Source organism: Cydia fagiglandana, chromosome 15 (assembly GCF_963556715.1).
Source record: "Cydia fagiglandana chromosome 15, ilCydFagi1.1, whole genome shotgun sequence".
NCBI classification, from domain to species: domain Eukaryota; kingdom Metazoa; phylum Arthropoda; class Insecta; order Lepidoptera; family Tortricidae; genus Cydia; species Cydia fagiglandana.
The window spans coordinates 15,589,721-15,612,689 of NC_085946.1; the positions used below are offsets into that span (position 1 = coordinate 15,589,721).

Below are 22,969 nucleotides of genomic sequence, written 5' to 3' on the forward strand. Positions count from 1 at the left end.
TGGCGGCTCCATTGTTAATTACTCCGAGGTATTTACCGGGTATTTACCTGGGTGGGTAAATTGGGTAAATACCCGCGACCCATCTCTAGCCAGAACATATATAGAAATACAAGTAAGGGATATATTATTTATATTTCTCTATGGCCAGAAGGATAAGTACGGCACCCTATACTAGTCAGCATTACCCGACATGCTCTTGGCCGGCTTTTTAGAATGGAAGGCCACGGCCTGAAAAGTGGTATGTCTGTTAAAATCATTACATTAAAATTAATTTCTTTGTCCAATGTGTATTGCGCCTCACATTTTGCTTAATTAAAGAATGAGACGCAAGCCAATGACATTGGACAAGTGGAATACCACCCTAATGCTTATTTCCTTTTATAGACCGTTCTTACTGGAATTAATAAGAACAGTTACAAAAAAAAAACCATCATTATTTGGTCCTTCGAACAGTTCAATGTGTGCACTATTGCACTTATGTAAATTGAATAGAGCAAACGATAGCGCCTTCTATCTTACAAGCAGAGACATCTGTTTTCAAATATTCTTACTAATTCATATTATTGTTTATGCATTCTGCACATCAACAAATAAAAAAAGATACTTCAGAAGTCTCTCTGTACTGTACCTCTATAAATTTTATTCGATAGCGTGACGTGACGCACGCGTTTGTGTTAAATGTCATTTTGTATGGGATTTGAGGTTCCAAAACGTCCCGCTTGGCGCGCTCTTCAAAATTCCATACAAAATGAGACTGAAGGTTCCGGTACCACAGGCGCGTTTTCCGGGCGTGAGCGTTCTATATGTAAAAGCCCCGCTCACGCCCCGCCCGGTAAACGCGCCTGTGTGACGAAGCCTTTAACGCAAACGAGTACGTCCGTCACGCTATCAAATGAAATCTAATCTACAATCTAGTAGAGGTTTTGAAAATTGAGAGTGTTTTCAATTTTAATAGAGTTAGACCAAGAAAAGTCTGCAGCGATTTTGCTAGCCCGCGCAGTGCAAGTGTTATGCATACGTCATGATTTCATAGAAGTTTGACGTTTAAAATAACACTTGCACTGCGTGGGCTATCAAAATAGGCAGACTTTTTGGTCTAACTCTACCTACCTAATTATTACAGACACTAAATTTACTTCAATTTTAATTTTTAACAAGCAGAAACGTCTGCGCACGATGCTATTAATGTCTTGGGTGAGACTTGAACTCACGGCCTCTGGATCGATATTCCAGCGCTCTAACATCTGAGCCACCAAGAAAGAAAAAAGAAAGGTGGTTGGTGGAAAGATTTTCTGGCTAAGGATGAGGTCTTGGTGGCTCAGATGGCAGGGCGCTGGAGTGTCGATCCAGAGGCCGTGAGTTCAAGTCTCACCCAAGACATTTTTCCACTTTTAAATAAATTTAATTTAATTTCATCATCATCATTCATCTCAGCCATAAGACGTCCACTGCTGAACATAGGCCTCCCCCTTGGACCTCCATACGTGCCGGTTGGAAGCGACCCGCATCCAGCGTCTTCCGGCGACCTTAACAAGATCGTCTGTCCATCTTGTGGGTGGACGTCCTACGCTGCGCTTGCTAGTCCGTGGTCTCCACTCGAGCACTTTTCGACCCCATCGGCCATCTTCTCTGCGTGCAATGTGGCCTTTTTTTTTTTTTTGACGGAGTGGGAATGCGTTTACGCACGGTGTGTGGGACTCGCCGCTCCTTTCCCCTCTCCTGACAAGAGAGGGGGAGAATTTGGCCCTACCCACTAAACCCACTCCGGCGTTTCACCCTCTCTGCCGTTCGTGAGGGCGCACTGGGATCGATGACATTCCACCACGGCGCCCTCCGGCAGCCCCGGCTTATCGCCAGGGCCCCCTCACATTGGGGGAGGATCAGAAACGCTTGATCCCCTCCCCTTTTCCGACGTTCAGTACCCGCTAGCTCTACTGGGGCTCGAGGCGAGCATACGCTCTTCGCCCTCGACCATGCCGTCTACGTCGGAGAGGAAGCGCGTCAGCAGCCGCTTCTCGCATCCTCTCCGCCGCCTCCTTCTGTGACATGATTTCTTCGCAGAAGGAGGCCACCGCTTCCCATTTCCTCTCGCTACCCAGCATCGCCGCTATTATGCTGCGTAGCGAGAGGTCCGCTACCCCTGTGGTCGCCCTGAGGGCAGCTCTTTCCACGGCCCAGCGATTGCACTCTTCTAGAGTGTGCTGAGCCGTGTCGTCCGCCGCTCCACATTCGTGGCACTGGGGCCCCGGCTCCCTCTGTATCTTGTGCAGGTAGTGTCCGAAGCAGCCGTGTCCGGACACCACCTGCGTCACCCTATATGTCAGGGCCCCCTTGCCCCGATCCACCCACTCATCCATTACCGGGAGAATAGCCCCTATGGTTCGGGTTCCATAGTGGCTATCCTCCAGGGCATCTCTCCATCGATCTCGTAGGCGCTCCGCGGCTGCCCGCGATACCCTCTCGGCCTCTTCCGCGTCTGGGGGCTCCCCACGCCCCCTCGCTTCTGCCCTCCACCAGTACCTTTCCGCTAGCACCCCCGCGTCTAGCTCCCAAGGCGGGGTGCCGGCAAGAAGGCATGTCGCTGCGTGAGAAGTGGTGCGGTAGGCCCTCACCATCCTCTGGGCCACCACCCTCTGTGGCCGCCGGAGCAATGCCTTCGTGCATCTCGTCAGCCGTCCGGCCCAAATTGGTGCCCCGTAGAGCGCCATGCTCCGGACGACCCCCGCATACAGCCGCCTACACGGCGCATTTGGCCCCCCCAAATTTGGCAGTAGGCGGCCCAGAGCCGAGGCAGCACCCACGAGCCGAGGAGCCAGCCGTGCAAAGTGCTCCTCGAATGTCCACTTTCTGTCCAGGACAAGGCCCAAGTACTTGATGTGGGCCTTGACCTGGACAGATTCACCCCCGACCCTCACTGCGGTGCCCACCGGTAGCCGCCCCCACCCCCTCGTTCGGCCGAGGACCATGGCCTCGGTCTTCGGCAGGGCGACGCGTAGGCCCAGGAGTTCTATGCGCTGCACTGTGAGCTCTGTCGCCACTGCCGCCCTCCTGAGCACCTCTTCCAGCTCCTTTCCCCGCACAGCCACTAGTGTGTCGTCCGCATAACACACGGTGACCATGCGGGGAAGTTGCACCCCCCGGATCGCCCAGTCGTAACCGATGTTCCACAGGAGTGGACCCAATACTGACCCCTGTGGAACCCCGCACGTCATGGCCCTCACGCTCCGGACACCCTTCTGTTCATAGAGCACTACCCGTGCCGTCAAGTAGTGCTCTATAACACGCCTCAGATAATGAGGCACTCCATGGTACGTGCAATGTGGCCTGCCCATTGCCACTTCAGCTTGCTAATCCGGTGGGCTATGTCGGTGACTTTAGTTCGTCTACGGATCTCCTCATTTCTGATTCGATCACGTAGAGAAACTCCGAGCATAGCCCTCTCCATAGCTCGTTGAGCGACTTTGAGTTTTGAGATGAGGCCGATAGTGAAAGACCACGTTTCGGAGCCGTAAGTCATCACTGGTAACACACATTGATTAAAGACTTTCGTCTTGAGGCACTGAGGTATGTCGGACGAAAAGACATTACGTAGTTTCCCGAACGCTGCCCAACCGAGTTGGATTCGGCGGTTGACCTCTTTCTCGAAGTTGGACCTACCCAATTGGACTACTTGTCCTAGGTAGATGTACGAGTCAACAACTTCGAGTACCGAGTTCCCAACAGAGACTGGGATGGGCACAACATTGGCATTTGACATAAGTTTCGTCTTGTCCATGTTCATTTTCAAGCCCACCCGTTGTGAAACTCGGTTGAGGTCATCGAGCATCATGCTGAGTTCCTCCATCGACTTTGCCATGACTACGATATCGTCGGCAAACCGAAGGTGAGTGATGTATTCGCCGTTGATGTTGATGCCAAGTCCTTCCCATTCCAGGAGCTTGAAGGCGTCTTCCATTACGGCAGTAAACAGTTTCGGAGAGATAACGTCTCCCTGCCTTACGCCTCTTCGCAATGGAATCGCCCTCGTGCTCTGCTCCTGTACTCGGACCGACATGGTGGCGTTACTATACAAACACTTCAACACTTCGATGTACCGATAGTCAATATGGCATCGCTGAAGAGACTCAAGCACCGCCCATGTTTCCACCGAATCGAAGGCTTTCTCATAGTCCACAAACGCTAAGCATAATGGCAAGTTATACTCTTCGGTCTTCTGTATAACTTGCCGCAGCGTATGGATGTGGTCTATGGTACTATAGCCTTTTCGGAAACCGGCTTGTTCGGGAGGCTGGAAGTCATCAAGTCTGTGTTCGAGACGGTTCGTGATGACCCTTGAAAACAGCTTATAGACATGGCTCAGAAGCGTGATGGGTCTGTAGTTCTTCAATAGGTTGTTATCACCTTTTTTGAAGAACAGCACCACCTCGCCTCTATTCCATGTTTCAGGCGTTATGCCCTCGGACAAGACGGAATTAAAGAGCTTCTGGAGGACTTTAAGTACCGGTGTTCCACCCGCTCTCAGAAGCTCTGAAGTGATTCCGTCTTTGCCCGGCGCCTTGTTGTTCTTAAGCTGCTTCAGGGCCATCCTAATCTCGTACAGACTGATGTCCGGGATATCTTCGGTATAATGTCGGGACAGCTTGGCTCTTGGATCTCCTACCAAGCTGTCAACGGGCTTTGCGATCGAAGTGTATAACTGTCCATAGAACCTCTCGATCTCACCTAAAACCTCCGCTTTGCTCGACGCTATGCTGCCATCTTCCCGTTTCAGCTTTGTCAGCTGGCTTTGCCCAATAGACTTGTCCTTTGCGAACACTTTGGAGCCTTGGTTTCGCTCAATAGTCTCTTTAATACGGTTAGTATTAAAGAGACGCAGATCATGTCGCAAGGACTTAGATATGTCGGCGGCCGATCGTAAGATCAGGCAGATCGTAATGTTCCTATGTAATGTTTTGACGATAGTGACATTAAACCAATGTATAGGTAGGATAGGTTCGTTAGGTTGCTTCAGATGCCCGAAGGGCAAACTGCCGAGAAATAGGAGCCCCGCGTAGCGGGGCTCCGTCGACTCCGGGAACGGGTCAAAGATTTTCACGTTTCACGATATGCCTAGGAATTTCACGATATGCCTGATCTTACGATCGGCCGCTGACAGATATACGTCTATTGAGCTGCCTATATGACTCCGCGTCATCGGGAGACTGCAACTGTAGCGAGCCGGTAGCAATGTACAAATTGCAGAACATTCCCAAAAAGCGGAAACGTTCTCGAGAATGTTCTCAGAACATTCCTGCAACATGGAAATTATTGTTTAAACAAGAGAATATACTTGAAATAAAGTTTAAATAGGCATAATTTAAAACTAAATGTTATTATGCATATATTATTGTCTATTACAGTTAGCTATTTTGTTGATGTGATAAATTTACCAATAAGTTGCTTAAATGCTCACTGTATATCAGAGAACATTTCGACTTTCGACAATACTTTCCAAAATTTTTTTTTGTTTCATTAGAATCTAGAGGCCTCTATCTCCCGCCATGCCAAATCTCAGCGCGCTCGGACCAACTTGAAAAAAAAATAAAAAAAAAGTCGGCCATTTTGATTTTTTTTAATGCAGATTATTTTGTCTCGGGGCCCTCTATGACATTTGGTCGAGCACCCTCCACCTATCACGCACCGTTTAAAAGTTGCCATACAAAATAAAAGTGGCCAGTTTTCCCGCAATTGTAGCATTTTTCCAAAAAAAAAATTTTCATAGGTATCTAGGGGACCCCGAGATTCCGTGACCAAAATCTCAGGGCGCTAGGACAAAATTAAAAAAGTTTAAAAAAAGTCGGCCATATTGAAAAAAAAATGGCGGCGTCAAAAACTGCCAGGGTCCCTCTATGACATTTGGTCGAGCACCCCCCACCTTAGTCTGACCGTTTGGCCGGGCCGTCATACATTTTTCTGACCGGAAAAGGACGACCAAAAGTCGGAATTTTCTGGGGGTAAGGACTACACCTAAACTATCGTGAATATTCATGGTATAAACTACGATAAATAAATAAATTCTCGTTCTCGAGAACATTCTCAGAAGTTACCGAGAATTTCTCACGTGGAAAGTTTCGCAACTTTGGAAAGTTCTCGTGCGTGCATTGCTAAGCGAGCGTCGTTCAGCCATGAGGTTTAAGGTTTGCTCGGTCAATTTCTGAGGTCTATCTTTACGGCGGGGTCTAAAAAACTTATACCCTACTGTGTGGACAGTTTCCACTAGCCCGTCGTTGATTTCGTCCACTGAAGCCAAGTTCTCTAGGCAAGCAAAGCGGTTAGAGAGCTCGAGTTGAAAGCTTTCGGGGTTTTGAACATGGGCTCGAGTAGGTCGGAGCGTAGACTTCATCAGGCTGGACCTTTCAAGTTTAATATTGATATTCAGTGTGCCTCTTACGATTCGGTGATCACTACCGGTCTTTACCCTGTTGATCACAGAGACATCACTGAATATCCGTTTCTTGTCGGTCATGATGAAGTCTATCTCGTTTCTCGTGGAACCGTCAGGACTCATCCAGGTTCATTTCCTGTGAGGCGGCTTCTGGAAGAAAGAGTTCATCATGAAGAGTTCCTCTCTCTCCAGAAAGTCGGCCAGCCTCTGACCCCTAGGGTTCCGTTGCCCATACCCAAATTGCCCCACTCTCAACTCATCCCCGCTTCTCTTGCCCAACTTTGCGTTGAAGTCCCCCATAACAACAGTAAAGTAGGTTTTAGAAGTATGTATGGCCCTACTTACGTCCTCATACATAGCTTCTACTTCATCATCGGAGTGTGACGAGGTCGGTGCGTATACCTGAATGACCTTCAGCGAATATCTTTTGGATATTCTGAGTATTAGGTATACCACCCTGCTCGACACACTGTCGATGGTTATTATGTTGTTTACGAGGGACTTGTGAACGAGAAACCCGACACCACCTTGGGACTGTTGGTCGCCCTGCCGGTGGTAGAGCAAGTTACCAGACTTCAGGGTTGTCGTGTCCTCCCCCTCTCTACGGACTTCGCATAACCCTACAATGTCCCAGTGTAACCTGCTCAGTTCCTCTTCCAGCTCGCAGATCTTTTCGTCAGTCCTCATAGTGCGTATGTTGTGTGTTACCAGGGCCAGTCGTCGTCGGGGCGGGTAGCCGGATCTTTGCCGGAGATTCTTAGCACCCCTGACCCCGCTAATGCCCTGACCGCTACCATAGCCAGAGCACCGAGCACAGAGCACCGGGGGTCGCCGGAACCTCGGGGCCGTGGTTTTATTGTGCTCATCATGATGGGGGGTGAATGCCATAATCGCCACGCTTGGCAGGCGGGTTGGCGATCGCAGTCGAGTACACCGAATTTGAGGGACGCTGCTGCCCGTCCACCGGTGGTCTTGGACGTAGTTTAAGGACATACCCGGGTCCGATAATTTAATTTATCGAACAATAATGGTAATGATGGTGATGTGGCTTGTGTTTAGCAACTTGGTGTCAGATAACATCAGACTAATGGCCCACTTGCACCATTCCACTAACACGAGGTTAACCGGTTAAACCTGGAGTTACTATGGTTACCCATACAATTTGACACTAGGTTAACGGTTTAACAGCTTAACCCTGGGCTAGTGGGATAGTGCAAGTGGACCTAGTATAAATTAAATGTGATATAATGAATTGCGATGGTAAATAAATTCACAAATTGATTGTAATTTAACACCTGCAAGATGCATCGTACAACATATTACAAATAAAAAGGATGACTCACGCTAGACCGGGCCGTGGCCGGGCCGGGGCGGGCCGGAGCGAGCCGACACAGGAGCTGTCAGGAGTGCCACCGTGACCGCACCGTTCCGGGGCCGAGGCGTCAGGGCCACCCGTTTATTACATTAACACTAGTGCTGTCCGAGCAATGTCCGAGCCTCCAGTGTTTGTAGAAACTCGAGTCCTTTGAGTCTGAATTTGAAGAACAGCTACTTTTTACAAGACTGCGCTTAAAAAAATTCTCCCAAGTCGAGTCCTTTGTAGTATTTTTAAGAACAACTCAAAAGGACTGGAGCCTTCAAATAAAGACACCGTGAACAATCTTATTCTGGCTACGATCAGGACAGATATGGCCGCTAGGTGGCGACAGCGCCACGCGCGGCTTATGGCTAGCCACCAAAATTGGTGTGGAACGGATGTACTTGTAGCTACCTGTAGCAAAGCGACGAAATCACGGAGTGACCCACGCCTGTTATAGCGGCAACAGTAATACATCATCTGTGATAATTTCAACATCTATCACGGTTCATGAGATACCGCCTGTTGACAGACAGAAGGACAGTGGAGTCTTAGTAATAGGGTCCCGTTTTTACCCTTTGGGTATAGTGTGTAGCTTCCAAATAGAGCTCGACGGCTAATCCTATTGTCTATTGTTAAGTAAAACCGCTCGTGCCACGTGCCACCACCACCAGCATAAAAAATACGTAGTGCGGTTACTGAGTGCCGGCGAGTCGAATGCTACAGAACACAGAACCAGTCTAAAATGTGTTATCGAGATACGTAACAAAGGCGCGTTATCGGAGAGCGCACGACCTACACTGGTTTTTTGAGCGTTGGACTAGCCCGCGCTCAGGTGCCAAATAGAATAAAGAAGACCCTTTTTTGCAGGTAAGTAGCACGTGCGGTTTTACTTAACAATAGACAATAGGATTAGCCGCCGGGCTCTATTTGAAATTAGACGTGTGCGCCGATTAAAAAATGATCGGCGGCGGCGTTTGCTAAAAAATTGGCGGCGGCGACGTGTTTTCGGCGTGAAATCGGCGTGACCTTGACTTTCAGGTTTCTTAAGAAAATACATTAATTTGTAGTTTTTCTTGAAAATTTTATACCGGTCAGTTAACTACGTTTAGTTTGAATATGCTGTGGGTAAAATAGGGTTTCTAAATTAATATAGGATAGGTATAATATCTTATTTTCCCTCGTAACTGGCTTGCATTAAGAGGTTACCTGATCCCCATGACCTTCGATCCGATCTGTAACTCTCCGTTTTCTCAAGCTTTCCATGGCTTATCCTATAAAAAACGTTAACAAAACAGAACTCCACATATCCATGACATTTGCTAGACTATTGTGTTTTCGTAGTTTTTCGTAGTTTCTTGTCGTACAAGCATCAGGCTCACCGAGACGTATCTTTTTTCTCGTTTTCTCATTGCTGATGCTCGCGACCACATATAATTTGTCTCCATTTCGTGCGGTCATAAGCCGTATGGACTGCACAGTGCAGACTGCTGCAAGCCGACCTCTTCATAGCGTTCAACCATCTCACACATGCTGCAACTCGAGCATGTTTGCCATTCATTGGGTTTAAATTCATGTGTTTCTCCACGTCATGCGTTGGATAATATGTCCGAAGAATCTAAGGGCTCACCCATGGCATGTTGGGAAGAGATGAGTGGCGATATAAAGCTCTTTGAGAATGGAGGGTTTGCTCTTCTAGCTATCCAAGGTATAAGCAGCACTAGCAGCAGTCTTCGTTCGTTTGTTAACAGTTGACGGTGAATACTTAGGACTACTCAGTTACTTTAATTGGTGTGTCAAATAGTTTCTGCAACTGGCTATTCAGTTTCATTTAATTAATAATTCATGTATATTTGACAACTGTAACATAAATAATACAAAAAATCCATTTTGTAATCCAAAAACCAACTTGGAATAGCTAATTAACAACACTCAAGGTCACGCCGATTTCACGCCGATCATTTATCGGCGGCGGCGGCGTGGCCAAAAAGCCCGGCGGCGGCGGCGCGCCGGCGCGGCGCACACGTCTATTTGAAATCTACACACTATACAGAACCCTGATAAAAACTACCCTATGTCCTTTCTCGGGCCCTAAACCATCTTGATACCACATTTTGTCCAAATGATATTTAGCAGCCAAGGGCCACATAGTAGTTAACGAAGTTGACGCGGGCCGCACTCTGTTAATATTTATGACTTTAATTGTCGTGTATCGGGGGGCACGGCAGTGCCCCCGCCAAGTCGAGCGCGAAGCAAACACTGCCGTACCATCCTTTACTGGAACCATTTCGCCGCATTTTCAGGCCCCTATTTGAGAACCTCTGGATAAGACCAGAACGTAGAAATTTTGGTCATCCAGTAAGCTATAATCACATACTTAAAATCCAAAATTTCAAGTCTGTAGGTCATTTAGTTCCGAAGTTAAGCGAAAGCAAAGTTTCGCATTTATGAAACTCACTCATGATCATCAGAATAGAACTAGTACTTCCCATAAACTCAGAGAGCTGAAATTTGGTACAGAGTTAGGGTTTAATGGCCACATAAAGGGAAAACCTAAAAATATTGCAATATCAGTCACGTTTTAAAGATCTAAGAACTGCATAAGTAAGTTTGTAATCCCATATAAATATATGATATTACAAAGTTACTGTTGCAGTTCCTACAAATAGTAGGTAAAGTAAAGATACACTACGATGTACGATGTGAGTATGAATGAAGATATGTTTAGTTATGATATGTGTATACATAGTATGGGTATGAGTACCCGAAAAGAAGGACTGCCTACAAAAAGAGATGAGATCCCACCAAAAACATTCTGTAAAAAACTAGCCAAGTCTCGATGGAGCTGCTTGTTTATCTCTAAAAAGTAATGAAATCTAGACAAAGCCGTGCCAAGTCTAAGGTTCCTTACTGCGATTTCTTTATTATTATAGTTAATGTTGTGTGACTTGGCCGTTGAAGGGTACACAAGGGTACAAAACCAGGTGCTCCATGACACCATTGCACCAATCTGTCGCCAGAACCGCTACCCATTGACGATGGAAAATTGCCACTTGGAAAACGTTGATTCAATAACCAGTCAATTGTAGGCTTGATAAAGCTGCATATTTCAATAATACTTATGTATTGAGCCTGAAACAAACACTTCTTTTTGGTGCAATGGCAGATTGGTGCAATGGTGTCATGGAGCACCTGGTTTTGTACCCTTGTGTACCCTTCAACGGCCAAGTCACACAACATTAACTATAATAATAAAGAAATCGCAGTAAGGAACCTTAGACTTGGCACGGCTTTGTCTAGATTTCATTACTTTTTAGAGATAAACAAGCAGCTCCATCGAGACTTGGCTAGTTTTTTAACCGACTTCCAAATCCCAAAGGAGGAGGTTATCAATTCGGTTGTATGTTTTTTATTTTTTTTATTTTTTTTTTTTTTTTATGTTTGTTACTCCATATCTCCGTCATTACTGGACCGATTTTGAAAATTATTTTTTTGATTGTATGTATATGCATACAGATTGGTCCCGTTTTTGTCAAAATCCAGTTCTGATGATGGGATCCATGAGGAATCGACGGAACTCCTCAAATCTTAAAGGCATACATATGGTGATTTTTGTGTTTTTATCAACAAATCAAGCATATACATTCAAAAACGTGACATTTGATGAAGTGGAACTGCTGATGATGATCAGAACGGAACTCTTCAACGACGCATAGTTCACCTTTGGCGATTTGTCCTCTTCGTTATGTTTGTTAAGCAAGTTTAGTTTTTAAGCCACATTTCTGTCAAGCTCGAGTTCTGATGATGGGATCCATAAGGAATCGAGGGAACTCCTCAAACCTTAAAGGCATACATATGGTGATTTTTGTGTTTTTATCAACAAATCAAGCATATACATTCAAAAACGTGACATTTGATGAAGTGGAACTGCTGATGATGATCAGAACGGAACTCTTCAACGACGCATAGTTCACCTTTGGCGATTTGTCCTCTTCGTTATGTTTGTTAAGCAAGTTAAGTTTTTAGGCCACAATTTTGTCAAGCTTGATTTCTGATGATGGGATCCATGAGAAATCGAGGGAACTCCTCAAATTTTAAAGGCATGCGTATAGAGATTTTTGTATTTTCATCAGAAAATCAAGCATTTTCATTAAAAACTGTCACATTTGATGAAGTGGAACTGCTGATGATGATCAGAACGGAACTCTTCAACGACGCACAGTTCACGTTTGGCGATTTGTCCTCTTCGTTATGTTTGTTAAGCAAGTTTAGTTTTTAAGCCACATTTCTGTCAAGCTCGAGTTCTGATGATGGGATCTATAAGGAATCGAGGGAACTCCTCAAACCTTAAAGGCATACGTATAGAATTTTTTGTATTTTCATCATAAAATCAAGCATTTACATTAAAAACTGTCGCATTTGATGAAGTGGAACTGCTGATGATGATCAGAACAGAACTCTTCAACGACGCATAGTACATGTTTGGTGATTTCGAATTTCGATTTTGACTTGGACTGGGACCCGGACTCATACCCGGATCCGGTTCGGACCCGGACTCGGACTCGGACCCGGACTCGGACCCGGACTCGGACCCGGACTCGGACCCGGACTCGGACCCGGACCCGGACCCGGACTTGAACCGGGACTCGGACCCGGACTCTGACTCAGAGACCCGGACCTTGACCCGGAAAACCACTATGATACCTAAACTAAATAAACCACTATGATTACCTACCATAAAATGTGGGTATGATGATGCCGAACCCCTCCCGCTCAAACTCCCGTACACCGCACCGCATGCGCCGTTAAGTGGGTTAGGTTAGGTTTGAACTCCGATCCTCACAGAACCGAACAAAAGTGGGTTAGGTTTGGTTAGAACTGTGAGTCTTACAGACACGAAATGCTACTAGAAAAGTGGGTTTGATTAGGTTCGAACTGCGATCCTCACAGAACCGAACTGCTATCAGAGAAGAGGGTTAGGTTAGGCTAGATAACTACGACCCTTACGGAAACGAAATGCTACTAGAAAGTACTGGTTTTACCTCCTTTTCTACATAGTGCACCATCTACCATAATCTTTCACCGGGCCCCATAGAAGTCGGTTTTTTTTTCTTAAAAATTATTACAGAATGTTTTTGGTGGGTCAATATTACCAGAGATATACTCGTATATAACTCCGTATAAGATAAATAAAGTCTAAGAAAAAAAGCGTGCCTAGGACGGCCAAGCAAAAGTCATTCTCGAATAGATGGCGCCATTACCTTTGGCCTATTCTCGGCTAGATGGCGGTAACGACACCGTTTGGTATTTAACAATTTTAACACATATCAGTGAAAGAACATCGTGACATGGGTCAGTATGGATGGTAAACATTTATCCGTAAACATATTTTGATTATTTTATACATTTTCAATTTTATTTTAAGTTTTAATCGTGTGTCGATAGATGGCAGTAAATGTACCGTGACTACAAAATTGACAATGACGGGACCCCTCTATACTATCTATTCTTTTTGATATTACATACAAAATAGCCAGGGGGGTTCGCGGGCCGCCTGTTGCCGACCACTGCTATTAGTATGGATATCCTCCTTCAACCATTCATACTGGTATTAATAAGAACGGTCACAAAAAGTAATTTGTTCTTCGAATCGAATGTGTTATGTAAGTTGTGTGCATTAATGCATTTATGTAAATCGCAAAGAGCAAGCGATAGCGCCTTCTAACTTACATGCAGAGCCATCTGTAAACCAATCATCATCATCATCATCATTTCAGCCTATTTACGTCCCACTGCTGAGCACAGGCCTCCTCTCATGCGCGAGAGGGTTTTTGGGCTATAGTCCCCACGCTAGCCCAATGCGGATTGGGGACTTCACATACACCTATGAATTTCTTCGCAGATGTATGCAGGTTTCCTCACGATGTTTTCCTTCACCGAAAAGCTAGTGGTAAATATCAAATGATATTTCGTACATAAGTTCCGAAAAACTCATTGGTACGAGCCAGGATTTGAACCCGCGACCTCCAGATTGAAAGTCAGACGTCAAATCCACTCGGCCACCACTGCTTCTAAACCAACCAATTTTGTAAACCAATATTGTTACTAAAATATTAATTTTAAAATTACATAATATATGGCAGGAGTGCGAAACCTTCGGGTAAACTCGGCTCCGTTCCGATAGTGCCATATATTAGAAAGGGTCAGCATGATTCGACCCTGAACCGCTGTCAAACTTCGGTTTTGCAGGAAGTTTCCTTTCTGTACGGTAGTACTATTGTTTTGTGTCTATGGCCATTTAATTTTAAGAGAAAAGAAGACTACAGCTTCTCCATAAGTACAAAGGTTGACCCCATTTTCCTCTTTGGATACCTATTGGTAAGTATTACCCTCGTAAGACCCACCATAGAAAGTTTTCAAATTTTTTATTTGAACCTTGTTCTATAATATAAGTAAATAGGAACGAATTGCTACAAATATGTACATTTTAATGTACCTCTACATTTAGATTCACGAGGTTATAGAAAATAATTTTACATATTTAATTTAATACAGACTCGAATAACCGCAGTAAAAAAGCCAAAATAAAGTACGTACTTACCTTACTTTGATGTTTTTTCGATTGTTTTATTATTACAAGAGTGAAAAATTATTCCATGCGAAATTTTCAGTGATCCTAACATTACAATCATAAATAATAATTAAAAATTCGAAAAAACGGAACCTCAGACCTCAGTGAGACTGAGAGGAGAAATTAATAATCTTGTACCCATTCTTACTGGAATTAATAAGAATAGGAGCAAAAATTTAATAGTCACGGGCGTGCACGAGCTGTGCAGCCTATATCAAAATTATCAATACAGGCTGATCTTATGCAAGACGCGAAAACCTAACGATAACGCCATCTAAATTGCACGCAGAGACATCTCTCGGTGAATATAGTTACTAAAATGCTCAGTTGCTCAGTAAACTTAGAAATTAATTCTAATTTTAAATAAAAATAAAAATAATCTCATTTAATCAAGTAGAATTTTACAATCTCTTTTGTATCGTCAAAGTACACAGAAATTTAGATTTTCGCCGTAGAACCTCTAGCATAAATATCAAACCACTAGCGCTAACGGCTACTTGAAGTACTTAATACAGACATAATAATAATTGAAGGGGTGTTTACAAAAACAAAATAACTGACTACCAGTGTAGTCTGGTTGACACCTGAAACGATTAACAATGTTCTTAAAAAGCGTCAACCGCTCTAAGCAGTTATGTTGTTTTTGTAAACATCCCTTCAATTATGTCGAATAACCGCAGTAAAAAAGCCAAAATAAAGTACGTACTTACCTTATTTTGATGTTTTTTTAGATTGTTTTATTTTTACAAGAGTGAAAAATTATTTCATGCAATATTTTCAGTGATCCTAACATCACAATCATAAATAATAATTTAAAACTAGAAAATAAGGAAACTCAGGCCTCAGTGAGACTGAGAGGAGAAATTAATAATCTTCTACCCATTCTTACTGGAATTAATAAGAATAGGAGCAAAAATTTATTAGTATGGGGTTTGTCCCATCCGTGCAGAATATTTTAAAATTATTAATGCAGGCGGATCTTATGCAAGACGCGAAAACCTAACGATAACGCCATCTAAATTGGACGCAGAGACATCTCTCGGTGAATATAGTTACTAAAATGCTCAGTTACTCAGTAAACTTATAAATTAATTTTAAATAAAAATAAAAATAATCTCATTTAATCAAGTTGAATTTTACAATCCCTTTTGAATCGTCAAAATACACAGAAATTTAGATTTGCGCCGTAGAGCCTCTAGCATAAATATCAAACCACTAGCGCCAACGGCCACAAAAGGAACTACGATGACAGCCCATTTTTCAGCACTTTGCATATCTAGATTCGACCTTGCACGCGCGCAGGCGCGAGGCGCCTCGGACCGCGCGCGCTTCGCTCCGTTCCGTTCTTCGACTTCGTTCTTCAGTTCAGTCTGCGAAAAAACGCTGCGTTGAACGCACGTCTCTGACGGTGCGACGCAGCAAAACCCAAACGCGAAACCATACATCAACCAAATACATTGAAATAACACTTGTTTAGCATCACAAGAACTGTTTAAAGTTAAATAGTGATTGTAACAGCGCGCGCGGACGCGGATTTTCACATATAAGGTTAGTATTAATGGCAATTATCTTAGCTGTCACGTTTCGACAATTCAATGCGCTAATAGTTACTCCATACAGGGTTTGTTTGTGTGTTCCATTGCTTTATAGCTAGTACGAACACTCGAAATAACAGCTGAAGGATATCTTTGTCTAAACATTCTGCATTCGATCTTGTTAACGGTGTTTAAAGATAGACTAGTAGGAAAAACATGATGAAAACATTTATTTAAACCGAGCGGTGAAGGTTCGCGACCCCTGGCTTGGCCTTTGACACGCCATAGCAACTATTGTCAAAATGTTTTGTTGTCAGTGTCAACTTTGCATGCCAAAAACATTGTCCTATTGTCAACTGTCAAAGTTGACATAATTATAATCGGTGTAAAAATACGTACGGTCAGCCAAGAAAGTGGTCTACCACTTTTCGACTCTATCATCTGATTGACTAACTGTACCTAAAGAGGACTATTAAATTTAATTTGAGACAAAATGTTAGTTTAGTCCTCAAAATTACCTATTAAAAACCAGTTCACTATTTACATATGCTAATTTCGCACGTAGTAAACAAGAAATTTAAACATAACTCGCCGCGAGTAACATTCAAACTATATGTAAGTACTTATTTTATATTATTTATATGTAGATGTAAGTAGGGTAATTGCGTCAGTTTACCGTCCAGTGTCAGTTTACGTCCAATTGACGGATTAGCAAATAATACATTTCATTTTTAATTTGCTACTTGCGAAATATTTTTTTTATGTAGATAGATAAATTGTTTAGATACCTATTAAGGATTGGATTAAGGAGTCCAAATTTGCGGAACAATTAAGGTTTATATTCAAATTTCGTCAAGTGGACGAAAACTAGCGTAATGACCCTAATGGTCTAAGATACCACGATCCCGTTTCTATGGTCGACCTTCACCAATCTGTCTGACGGATGAAACTATGAAAATATGAAAGAAAATATGTTCCAGAACATAAATAAATAGGGTTGCCTAAAGAAATATGGTCAAGGCTAAATTTTTGAAAAAAAAATTTTTTCGCCAAATTTCACCGATTTGTCTGACGAACGAAATAAGTTTCAATGGAAAGTATAGAACTTGTACAATATAAATCAACTAGGTTGCCTATCTTTTTCTGGTCACTAAAGTGAATCACTTCGGAAATAATCGTTTAGAAAGAAAAAAAAAGGGTTTTCCTTCTAACTTTTGAACCATCTGTCCAAAAAATATGAAAAAAATCGTAAAAATAGTGCTTATAAAACTCAATCAAATAAAATTAAAACAAACTTGATCAGTTAAGCCGTTTATGAACTATCGCTAAAAGTCTTCCCTTCTTATTTTAATTAAAAGCCTGGCAACCCTTATTTGTGACCGGATTTTCGCAGGCAACCCTATACCATTGTATTTGCAATAAAATTACTATCATTTTGATGTATAATTCAAGCGTCAGACAGATGGGTGCAATTATCGATATAAAATCACCTCTTTAAATTAAACACGGCAACCACATAATAGTGACCGGAAAAAGATAGGCAACCTAGTTGATTTATATTGTACAAGTTGTATACTTTCCATTGAACCTTATTTCGTTCGTCAGACAAATCGGTGAAATTTGCCGAAAAAATTTTTTTTTCAAAAATTTATTAATAATAGCCTTGACCATATTTCTTTAGGCAACCCTATTTATTTATGTTCTGGAACATATTTTCTTTCATATTTTCATAGTTTCATCCGCCAGACAAATTGGTGAAGGTCCCATATATGGGGGATCTCCTACTATAAGTAAATAAGAAATAACAGACGGTATTGGCCATGTACGAAATGAGTTCTTTTGGCAATGTACACATTTCTTAGGCAGGGCCGGCTTAAACTATAATATGCTGGGGCCCTTAGGCACATAATTTGGAGCCCTTTTGGAAAGTAAAGAAAGCGAATCAAACTAACATTTTTCTACTAAGATCTATTATGGGTAATCAAATATACTGTTACTGTCTGTCCTTCGGGGCCCCCTGATGATGGGGGCCCTGCACGGGCCCCGTCATGGTACAGACGATATTAGGTAGTTTTTTTGCGAAAATGTAGGCACGGAACCCTTGGTGCGCAAGTCCGACTCGCGCTTGGCCGGTTGTTTCTACACGGATAGTACCTACAAATTTCTATGCAGGGAGGGTCAGTTGTCTCGGCATTTGACTGTAAATCCGTGTTTACTATTACATACATAGTAGGTAGGTAGTTAGGTACTATCAGCCCGTATATTACAACGCTACATCCCCATATAAACATGTATAACATGGACAACATGGTCCGGTTTGATAAGAGGTAGATAAGCGTAGTTAACGTGCAAATTTGCTCAAATATAGCCATTTCGTTCGTGTTGATACTGTTAATCTGTCTCTCTCTAGTAGTGATCCAAAAGACTAGAGCCCTGTTAGCTCTTTTTTTGGGGCTCGCCTCATGGAGTCCTAAAAAAAAAACTCATCACATCATCACTAGTCTCTAGGTCAGCATTTTCTAAACTATGGGTCGCGACCCATTGGTAGGTCGCGAGCGAACATTCAGTGGGCCCTGAAACTACTACGGGATCTAAAAATTACAAATAGCCGGGTCCACACAGAGCGATACGCGCGAGGCAATTTCCTCGCGCACAAAACTGCCAGTGTAGTCGACTAGTCGTGCCTTGGCAGAGGCGGCGCACGCGAGGCACGAATTTCTAGGTTTTTTGACCCCTCCCCCCTTCCTTGTCATTGTCACACTTGGTCACATTTGGCAAACCCCTCCCCCCTAGTGTGACGTCACATTTTTTCTACGAAATCGCCAAATCGAATTAAGTAAGTACCTAAGAATTATTAATATTTTATCAAAATATTTTTGGCGATATAAATATTAGTAATTTTATAACCCAAAACTGCTTAGGAAAGAAAATTAAACGAATAAAAACGACTATCGTTTTAAAAAGTTGTTATTTAAATGTACAGCGAATAAAATAATTTAAATAATTTTCGGTTACTGATGAAGTTAAAGTGACGTCACAAAGTTTGTGTCTCCCCCCTCCCCCATGTCACAATATGTCACATTTTCTTGACGCCCTCCCTCCCTCTAAACGTGTGATGTAATTAATGGATGACCCCTTATTATAGCCCTCTGGGGCCTGTTTCTCAAAAGATTGTAACTTGTAATACAAGCGGATTCACTTCTTTTTTTTGGGGTCACTTTTTGACAGCTTTTGTTAGAAAAGGACTTCCACTTGTATTACAAGATTTACAAGTTGCAAGCTTTTGAGAAACGGGCCCCTGGCACAGAATAAATAATAGTACTAGGTACAGAAGACTCACTCTAACAAAACGCGTCTGTCACGATCAGCACAAATATGGCCGCTAGGTGGCGACAGCGCCACGCGCGGCTTATGGCAAACCCCAAAATTGGGGTCGAACGTATGTACTTTTAGCTACCTGTAGCAAAGCGACGAAATCGCGGAGTGAGCCACGCCTGCCCCTGGTCAGTCTACGAGCTATGATTTAATCCAGTTCAAGTGTTCAGAATCAATAACAATGAACTATTACTAATCTAACCTACAGGCAAGAAAGATAAACAAGCTACCTACTTGAGCAAATTAATTGCTTTAACGGCTAAACAATAACACTAGCCTTGCTTATATGACTAATGATACATAACAACCACTCCCACGATAATTGGACCCCTGACTCGTTCACAAAGGGCGCTCTTTACAACTGAAGCAGGCGTGGCTCACTCCGCGATTTCGTCGCTTTGCTAGTTGCTACATGTAGCTAAAAGTACATCCGTTCGACCCCAATTTTGGGGTTTGCCATAAGCCGCGCGTGGCGCTGTCGCCACCTAGTGGCCATATCTGTGCTAATCGTGACAGACGTGTTTTGTTAGAGAGTGAGTACTAGTACTATTATTTATTCTGTGACCGAAGCAATTACTATGAAATTATACCTATAACCTGCGCGCTGCGCGTGATTTGTGTGAAATCGGTCGCAAATGACGGACCGCTTAAGGCTTGGCCACATACAGAGCGCGACGCAGCGCCGCGTCCGCGCCGCGTCCACGCCGCGCGACCGCGGCACATGCTAACGCTACGTCTTACGTAGGCGAACAACGCGCGAACGCGGCGCGGCGCGGCGCGGCGAAATCAATCCTTTGATGCCCATAGAAGTGTCCTACGTAAGCGATCTCGTTGCGAACGCGGTGCGGCGCGATTTGCACGCGAATGTCAGGCGGCGCGGCGCGGCGGCGGCCGCTTTCGCCGCGCCGCGCCGCGCCGCGTTCGCGCGTTGTTCGCCTACGTAAGACGTAGCGTAAGGCCCTGGTCTCCTATAAACGCCATCGGCCGCTTACAGCGTCTGCGTCACGATGCTTACTATAGAGATGTACTGTTGTGGTCTGTTTTAGACGTCGACGTCAGCGTCTTTTTTGTTCAAAAACGTTGACGCTGACGCCAGACGCCGCGTACAGCATAAAATAGGAGACCAGGGCCTTACAGGTTACCGACGTCAAACAGACTGAGTCCCGCCGGTATCACGCCCCGCTTCTGTCGCGCCCTGCGCCGCGCGGCCTCTTGCGTCCGCGCGGCGCGTGCGCAGCGCTGCGCCGAGAGAACGCGGCGGCCCGCCGCGTTGCGCAAGGTCACATCAGTAGGATCGGACGTTAGGCAGCGAGCGGTGCGCCGCGTTCCCGCGCGGCCGCGCCGCGTTCACGCGCGCCTTGAGGGCGTGTTGAGAGCGTGAGGCCGGCGCGATCGGCGCGCGCCCTGTTTGACCAGGCTTCGCGTCGGCATCACGCGGCGCTGCGTCGCGCTCTGTGTGTGGCCAAGCCTTTATGAGTCCTCGCCTGCGCGGTACGGGGGCGATGCGGTAGAACGACTGAGGGCGGCGGGGAAGGTGCGGGCGGCAGGCGTACGGCGGTCTATAGGCCTGAGGGGCTACCGCGAAAACTGAAATTCGCAAATGGGGTTGGCAACTGTCAAAGGTTTGCATAGATGGCGCCATCATAGCTTGCCCCTTTTTCTATGAGATTTGGCTTAAAGGGCTGGCATCCAGGGTATTAAAAAAACAAAAATTTGACATAATTCTAGGGATTGACGGGGCAAGCTATGATGGCGCCATCTGCTAAAAACTTCCACCGGCCAACCCCATTGCGGGGATCTTTCTCTGCCACTCTAATTACGTTGAGAGTAAAACTCTTTTCGGTCGTGTTTTAAAATTCGCCACTCGTTGCGAATTTCGGACTTATCGTAAATAACTAATCTTTATGCTGACCGTAATTTCCGGTTTTTGAACAATTTGAACATCATCATCACGATATGTGTGTAGAATTGTAGATAACATATTCTAGTAGTCGTGAAACCAAAGCCAATATCATAAAAAAGCAATTAAAATATCGGGTGACCGATTGTTAACCCGTCGGCCGCCGTGTTTGGACAATCTGTTTACGTGCCCTACATAGCGGCCGATGCGGCGCAGTTGGTCAGTGGTAGGGTTGGCAGTGTTTAACTGCAATGAATATTGCACACAGAGTAGAACCATACAGTTCGTTTTTTTAGAAAGAACTTTAAAGAAGGTAAGCGATCTTGACATGTCTTTTAATTGAAAAACGCCTTTTAAAAATCAATAACTATTACTTATAAAAGCAGAAGAATATAAATGATCGTATTAGATTCATCATAATTGTTACATATTCGCCGTAACTTATTTTTAAAATGTGTTTTTCAATTAAAAGACACATCAAGATTGTTTACCTTATTTCTAATGCTAAAAAAAACGATCTATAAATTTCCGCACATTGCTATGCCAAACCAAAAAAAACAAGGAACTTGAACCCTGTCTTTTTCTTCTTCTTCAGTCGGTCCCTCAATAGTCTCAATACTAAGGATCGCGACGTGATATCCTTCTGTTGAAGACCAGGTTCAGGAGGGCCCTGAAGCAGGCCACTGACGAGCCTTCCAAATGGATGCCGTTACAATGGATTCGTCCAAATGGACGGCATCCTAATATTAAACATTGTACGTTTTTGACATTCACGGACCGATTTTGGATTGCAGCCACGCTATTTGGACCGTTGGAAGGCTCGTCAGTGGCCACCTTGAGGTCTCTTGCCTTCAACTTTGAACCCCGCCGTACCTGCATCACAAAATTAATTTTTAGGGTTCCGTACCTCAAAAGGAAAAAAACGGAACTCTTATAGGAACACTCGTGCGTCTGTCTGTCTGTCCGTTTGTCATGGCCTATTTTCTCGGAAACTACTGGACCAATTAAGTTGAAATTTGGTACACATATATGTAAATCAGTGACCCAAAGATGGACATATTTTTTTTTTTATAATTGTAAAATACATAGGTAAGAAGTTATTTAAGAAAATAGCCAAAAAATGACCATTCCCCCCCTTTATTTCCGAAAGTAATGGGTCTAAAATTTTGAAAAAAAATACTCAAAATAGTTCTTTACCTATAGATGACAGATTTATGTACAGAACCCTAGAAACGCGAGTTCTACTCGCACTTGGCGGGTTTTTTTAGTCATCTACATCCTACATCTAGCCAAACGAAGAAAAAACTAGCGAGTGAACGTGCGTTAAATTTTATCTTGCTGCCATTTGACTGTTTTCCTTATTTAGTGTGTTTAATAAAAAACATATAAGTATTTATGAGTCACGTCCTGGGTAATATGCAGACAACATATTATAACATACAATTATTACCGGTATACCCGGTAGTACGTCCTTGATACTGACTTTATTTGATCAGAAATATTAGAATATGTATAAATAGGTATACTCGTAGTGTCATCGAAAAAGGGCGCAAAGTATATGGGGCATTATCTATGAAAAGGGACCTTATTGTCGATGGCGCTTACGCCATTATTAACGATTCGCGTATACATTCTTGAAGCATTTTTGTAATTTGCCGTCTTATTCTAAACTTACAAAATTGGCTTGCTTTCTAACTTCGGTTTTTCTTATCGCTGAGTAAAATTGTTTGTTTTTTCGTGCCGGAAA

General features: G+C 43.9%; 1 protein-coding gene and 1 non-coding gene across 2 annotated transcripts in view; both read left to right on the forward strand.

The window, feature by feature from the left end:
- Positions 1 to 1,307: 1,307 nt before the first annotated feature.
- Trnad-guc (transfer RNA aspartic acid (anticodon GUC)) lies at positions 1,308 to 1,380 on the forward strand. The gene has a single exon. It is a non-coding gene; the product is annotated as a tRNA-Asp (tRNA).
- Positions 1,381 to 15,766: 14,386 nt separating this feature from the next.
- The window catches only part of LOC134671510 (1-phosphatidylinositol 4,5-bisphosphate phosphodiesterase), a 113,887-nt gene continuing 106,684 nt past the window's right edge, over positions 15,767 to 22,969 (forward strand). The window contains exon 1 of the mRNA XM_063529376.1: positions 15,767 to 15,960. The gene's annotated coding sequence lies outside the window, so the exon portion shown is untranslated. The remainder of the gene's footprint in view (positions 15,961 to 22,969) is intronic.